This window comes from Folsomia candida, unplaced genomic scaffold (genome assembly GCF_002217175.1).
Source record: "Folsomia candida strain VU population unplaced genomic scaffold, ASM221717v1 Fcan01_Sc014, whole genome shotgun sequence".
Taxonomy (NCBI): domain Eukaryota; kingdom Metazoa; phylum Arthropoda; class Collembola; order Entomobryomorpha; family Isotomidae; genus Folsomia; species Folsomia candida.
The window spans coordinates 4,067,143-4,074,475 of NW_019091206.1; the positions used below are offsets into that span (position 1 = coordinate 4,067,143).

The window sequence follows — 7,333 nt, forward strand, 5'->3', positions numbered from 1 at the left end:
CGCCGTAAATCTGAATACATACTTTCCCATGAATTTTGTTTTTTAGGGAAACTGTGTGACCTAGAAGATCAGCAGTGTGGTATCTTTCTCCTCCTGTCACCAGAAATCCTTATGGATGAGCTTCCAAAAATTGATAAAAAAGGCATGAAATTGCAAGTAATTCGTAAAGTAAACGGAAGAAGTCAAACCCTTTGAAATGGGGCACACGTCTTCATGACACATCCGAATGGATGGCTTTTACCCGATCGAAATATTCACAGAGGGAGAGAGCGCAACGATACAATACTTTTTACGGGAACTAGTCTTGGGTAGAAATAAGTGAATTTTTCTCACCACTCTGCACTCAAATACCCCAAAAAATTCCCCCATTCACTGCACATCATCCCTTTAAAAAGTTGTATTAGTTTTCATCAATCAGAGGAAAACAGAGCAGGCCCCTTGCTTCTTATGTGGATCTCGTCCGTCAGTGGATGCGGGTTGAATTCGGCTGCATGAGTAGAAATAGGGAGAGATCGGAGAGCGAGAGACCCCCCTCGGGACGACTGAGTTGGACAAGTTTAATAATGAGAGGATTAAAGAGCTCCCGTAGCTAAAAAATAAACCTTCGTCGGGGGTAATCATTTGTGTAGTGACGATCTCCACGCATTGTGTCAATCACAGCAGCGGAACAAGAGCTCGAGCCTTCAAAGGTTCCTTGATTTCCTGTCCCGAAGACTCTTGGGGAGAGTGCCCGGGTAGTCCACACCTTCCAACTACAACATCACCATTCTTCTCGTGGACAATCAGATCTCTCAGATACAAACTCGTCGTTCTTAATTCATAATCTAAGGTTTCTACGCTTTCGTCACTTCCTTAAAATTTTTGCTGGGTGGGATTGGCAAACCCCAAATTCTAACTCCAAATTCTCAACTAAATAAATCTGATACCCCCATTTTTTAGCCCGAACCAGGGCTTATGTAATTGTCATGTCCGTCCGTCTGTCCGTCCGTCTGTCCGTCCGTCTGTCTTTCGATAACTCTCGAACGAGTTGACCGATTTGGACCAAATTTGGTACAGGCATGTATCTGGGCAATGCAACGACCGAGTTCGAAGATGGGTTCGATCAGAAAAGTTTTGGACCGGTGGGGGTCATCGGAGTAGGTGGGGTATTACGCACCAAAATTTCAAAATTGTCGTAGAAAGCTGAAATTTAGCACAGAGGTTGCTAATGGCTCCTAATAGATAAAAACAAGTTCAAGTTAGAAAAATTTTCATCTTGAGGAACCCTAGGGGGTGACCCATACGGATTTTTAAAAATCATCATATCGAACTGAAATTTGGTGGAGAGTTTGCTTGTGGGTCCTAATGGAAGAATATGACATGAAATTGGTAAAATTTTTATCTAGAGCGACACTATGGGGTGACCCATATCGATTTTTAGAAATTAACATAGAAAGCTGAAATTTGGCCCAGAGATCCTTACTGCTTTCTCGTGAAATAATATGAAGTTAAATATACTGAGAAACATGGGTTTACTAATCCTGGTTCGGGCTAAGCAAAGCTGTACTGATAGGTTTTAGGATACAAATTTTGGGGGATCAAAGCTTGATTGACACAAATGATGTGAGACACGTTTTAATTGGAGCTGAATCCAAGCTCGAGTCGATCTCACGGGAAATTATTCATACGAGACAGCAGCAGCAGCCTCTGAATCCTGCACACCAGCCGGGCTGACCTTTTCATTCGTTATTGTTGTTCGTCGGGGATGAATACAAAAGATGAGCTTGGTGAAGGCTGAGCATAAGAGTCGACCCCATGAAAGAGTAGGCACACATATAGCAGAGAGAGCATAAGCCAAGGGATAAGCTCGAGGATCAAACTGTCACATTAGGCTCCCCATTAAATGTGACGAGTCAATCCAGCTCCACTGTCCATATCATTCCACATACACACTTGTATCCAAAATGGGGTTGCTTCCTCATAATCCGGTGTAATTGATATTTGACTCTTCACAATCAAGTCACCAGTCCGTGCTTCCAGGATGAATAAATTCGGTGACTGGGTACCCTTCACAAGAATTGCATAAATATCAATGCAGAACACAAGCATGTATGAAAACCTATGGTTTGGGATGGATGAGAGGTGCGACCCTCTTCAACCCGTATCAATTGCCCATTCAACTGCTCCAGTAATGAAGGACGTTTTTGCTTTCACTAATAAATATCGGAAATATGACCTTTCAAATTTTATAAGTGGCTCGGGCTGTAGCAAGCCTAGTTTTTGTAGCAAATTCATGGAATTTATAAATGCCCGTCGCAGTCTCCAACTTAATCGAGCCACCACTGTCCAGCAGTTATTCCAGTCGAGAAAGTCATGGAATTTTGACCGAGTGTGAAGAAAGGAGTTCAAGAATTTATGAATGGAGCGTGGTCACTCCTCCACAACCAGAACTGGAAGTAACATATCGATTCAAAAATGTTTGGTTTCGGTCATCCTCCCATCTTGGCCACCAGCTCATCGACACTCCATGCATGCACTAATTTAAGGTTGGTATGTACATAGTTTTCAAATTTTCTCACACTTTTTGGTGAAAGAGTGGCTGAAAAGGTTTGAGGTGGGAGGGCACAAGACTCGAGTGAATGTGTTGAATGTTCCTCTTCTTGTGGTCATTTGTCACCCGATGGAACTTATCCTTGTTGGTCAGGAGAGTCCACCCACCCAGCTCCTTTTGTCACCCACACAAACACTGCTCATTTTTATTCCCTTTGCATCCTACACGACCATGACTTGCTGCACTATGATTTCCAGAATCCTGTACAAATGACGACTCGAGTGTGAATCAATTCTTTCTGGAAAATCCATATTTGTTCAAACATTTATCGCTCTTTTGACACGATGTGAAAGCGTTGTGATAATGTCTTCATTGAAGAAGATAAATAAATAAATGAAGAGCTGGAATCTCTCCGAATGCTGCTGGCCCACTTGGCCCTCTACTAATATTTTGGGTCCCATTGTGCAATCCAACATCATCGCCATTGTTGATGGAATGGAAAAGGTCCGAATTGTCCAGAATTCACTCAACTCTCGACACCCATTTTTGAATGAATGTTTCCAGTGAAGTTTCCAGTGAAGTCATTCCACATTGTTGAGCTGGTAGAGACATATTTAGAAGTAAGCATGTATGTATTCATTTATAAGCAGTTGCCCCCAGGTTGGGTTGCACTTTCTGCCATTGTTCGAGAGAGAGAAGTGTTGATGTTGATATCACAATTTACACTTTGATAAATACAACTTGCCCAATAATGGAATGGCTTCGGAATGGATGAGAAGCCCTCGCTCGTTCAGAGTGAGTGAGCCCTGTGCGACAATTGCAGTGGAGCAGAAAGCTGGCTTGTTCTCCTGGACAGCCCTTCGCACAACATAAATCATTTCATAAATGGTCCTTTTTATAGCTCTCTCATATCCAATGACATCAAATCCAACGATGTTCAGGCGAGATCGAGTTGGAGGAATCAGATGCACCAAGTGATAGGTGCGCACATTGGAAAGTTGGATCAGTATCATCAAACCCTTTTCCCCTCATCAAAACGGCTCTATTCTCCAATTAACATGAAATAGTCGTTTAGGCCACGACCAAAGCCAAACTGAAATAAAATTAAACAATTTAATCCGCATTTTGGATGACTTGCGGAAAATTTTCGGTCATAAAATCCTCATTTTATGGAATTAAAAAACAAGCGGGTAAAAAATAAAACTCGAGTCAGCAGATTAATGAAACATTGGGTTCCCTTGCTAATAAGTAGCTCACAAACTTTGGTAATCATTAGCAGCCTATGTAGAAGTATAAGTCTGAGCTAATAACTTTACGACGGGGAGGACAAGAACCTGGTCGTTCGTCGTCGTCGCAGGTGTCGCACGAGAAGTGTCGTGTTATTAGTGACGTGATAAATTGCAGTTGAGAGTCAACCCTCCTCCTCCTCCAGAGACTGAAAAGCATTTTGTGAGATTCACACTTTTCTCGTCCCCGTGTTCACGAGATGATTTGATATGACGTGATATAAAATAAATGATCCCCTTTTGGCACAACCCGTCATTAAATATCTAAACTAGCATCGCATCCAGCACAGCCAACGCTCAACCCTTTCGCCCCCTCTCACTCATAAATACACTCATTTCTCAACTAAACACTGTTTGCTTTTGATTACAAACATTTGAATCAATATTGAAGGCTGAGTTCTGCAGGAAATGTATGATGGATACTGAAATACGCAGCAGCAGTCGTGGTATGCACCGGGTGCGTTTTATTGCTTATTGAGAAAGCCAGCCTTCCTTTAATCACTTCATTCCTTCGTCGTCGGACTGGGTAAGAAATTGAGGATGTGAAATATGAGGAGGAAAATTCGTTCAATTTTTGTAAGGACTTCACAATGCTACATAATTGGTCTAATCAAGCTGGGGCCCAATAATGGATCGCTCACTCCTCCCACACTTGATGAAGAAAGAGTGGAACGGGAAATACATATTGCGAGAATATTTAATAAGCTTTTAATTTCAGGGTTTCAACTTCACCACTTTCACAAAGGAGCGATAAACATAAACTCACGAATAATATGTGAGTGAAGGGCGTTGAACATTTTCTAATGCAGTGAAGAATAAGGAACGACTCACTTTATTGAGGATCAGTTGTTGCTGATTAGTGCCCAGCTTATAGATAAATATGTTTTGAAAGTGTTGTTATATAGTTTTCCAGCTAATAAATGGTCCAAAATATAATGCCAACAATCGTGATAATAGCATTTTGAAAATGATAAAATATATTTATAAAGAAAGCAATATGGGCATGTTTACAATTATCATTATGATGTCCTGCATGCATTGGTTGTGACCTGTCCATCATCGACCCCTAAAAATCCAAATCCTTCCAAAGTATATCACACAATGTGATATCTAATTCAAAAGTTCGGAGGGGTGTTGAAAGCCTTGCGAGTTTCAATTCAGAGTAAAAATAGCATAAAAAGAGAACCTTCTTCTCCTTTCTTGCGCATAAAGCTCGTGTGGATCACATTTCATCACAAACTTGTAATATTCATTCCCAACCTAGGCTCGCAACAAAGGAGAGATTGAATAAAACGCTGTGCGAGCTGGATCCTCGTGAAGTGGCAACATCTAAAATCCATATGCCATCGGATCGGAGTGAGTAAGAAAAGAATAAGGAAGGACACTGCAACGGTATCACAATCAGGGCACCATTGACGGAGATCACCAGATGAACATGATATGTAAGTAGTTTGTATCATCCAGCAACATGAAAAAGTGAGACGGGCAAACTTCCCAGCTAAATAAGTATATTACTCATATATGTACAAACTCAAAGGTCTCAGAAAAATTTCTAGAAAACTGTGCTGAGCAACTCGTCCTGAGATACTACGAATCTACGAAGGAAAGCAATATATTTTTAAAATATTATCTTCATAAACACCGAAAATAGGGATCGCAGACCAATTGTTGGCATAAAATAATTTTTCAACTTGAGTCAAAATCTTGATTACGAAGGACGTGCGAGATTTTAAGAGTGCAGATTGTTGTTTGATCGTGATCATTGCACCGAGTACGTAGTGTGTCAGAGTGATGAAGTTTTGGGGAGAATGGGGACGGTAGGGTCGCAGCAGGAGATCTCTTAAGGGTCCTCTCTTTCATTGATGATGGAACACTCACTGGTTCCGCGGAACAAAGATCCATCTCAACGAAAAGTCACTCTCAACAATCAACTTTGTAATAGAAAACGCACTCACGTCACAAAGTGGATACATTTCAATCGCTTTTTCACACCTCGATCTCGTCATCGCACGTCCCTTTCAGCAACTCATATATTTATTACACACTCACAGTTTTCACATCAATATCCGGATCTGCAAATGATCTGAGTCTGATCAGCTTTTACCTTACAACCAAATTATCAGTGAAGAGATAGGATAGATTTTCTACGGAATAAATCTTCTTCCTTCTCCCAGGTATCGTTGCAGGCTACATGAAAATATGAAATTATCACTTTTTCCTAAATTCAGCCATGTACAAAATCTCCATTTACCTGGATAATCCTGGATTGGGAATTTGGGTTTGTGGTTTGATGTTGATCTCCTACAGTGTCGGACAGATGTCTACGTCCACATAGTCGCGTCAATTTCATTTTCAAATTGTCACTGAACTACTGAACCAATTTTCATCATTGATATATCAAATTCTCACAAATTTAACGTAATTTCATAAAACATATGAGTTATTTCTGAAAATTCTGGGAAAACTGAGAATCATAGTGCAGAGCGAGAGAGGATGAAATTTGAGCGGACAAAAGTCTACGTCCACTTCACTTTAATTGTCAACAACAAAAATCTCTCCAATTTATAAAATCAGGTAACTTAATAAATCTATCAATAACATATGCCGCATTAATTTTTAAATAATTTTCTTCCAGAAAAATATGATGGCGTCGACACGCAAGGAAATTCCTATCGCTATTCGAGATCTTGTCATTCAGGACTGGAAGGGTGGACAAAAAGGGGGCTGTCGCAGAGACAAATATGGACCAAGTATAAATTAGCAAGGACAACCATCCAGACAATCATTAAGAACTTTAAAGCTAATGGTTCAGTCCAAAACAAGGTCAGAAGTGGTCGAAAACCCATTTTGGCTCACCGAGAAGTACGCCACGTGCTCAACAAAGTCAACGTTACACCCTCACTTAGTGCTCCAAAGCTATCTACCGAGATCAAGGAGATGTTCGGCAAACAGGTTAGTCCTATGACCATCCAAAGAACACTGAATAAGGGAAATTTGAAATCCCACAGAGCAGTCCGGAAGCCTCTTATTGTACCGAGGAATGCAACCAAACGAGTGAAGTTTGCCAGAGACCACATTTCCAAGCCACAAACATTCTGGGACATATTTTATGGACTGACGAGTCAAAGTTCAATGTGTTTGGGTCAGATGGGCGTCGTAGAGTGTGGAGATATCCAAAAGAAGCTTTGAATCCAAAAAATCTCAACCCCACAGTTAAGCACGGCGGCGGGTCGGTAATGGTGTGGGGATGCATGGCTTCAAGTGGGGCAGGAAAAATGGAATTTATTGACGGAATTATGGACCAATACAAGTACCAGGGAATACTTGACCGTAATATCCAGGAATCTGTTCGAAAACTTGGACTTGGACGACGATTTGCCTTCCAACAAGACAACGATCCGAAACACTCTGCCAAGTCCACCATGGAATACTTCAAGAAAAAAAAATTCCGAAGCTAGAATGGCCTCCCCAATCTCCAGACTTGAATCCCATTGAGCATCTGTGCGACCACATTGAA

The 7,333-nt window shown here is 41.1% G+C and overlaps 1 long non-coding RNA gene across 2 annotated transcripts; it reads left to right on the forward strand.

The window, feature by feature from the left end:
• Positions 1-89: 89 nt before the first annotated feature.
• On the forward strand, positions 90-4,767 carry LOC118437534. Of its 2 annotated transcripts, none has more exons than XR_004836151.1 (2): positions 90-308; positions 4,535-4,767. It is a non-coding gene; the product is annotated as an uncharacterized LOC118437534 (long non-coding RNA). The 2 variants fall into 2 exon arrangements; XR_004836152.1 differs by lacking the exon at positions 90-308 and adding an exon at positions 2,689-4,342.
• The last annotated feature ends 2,566 nt before the right edge of the window (positions 4,768-7,333 follow it).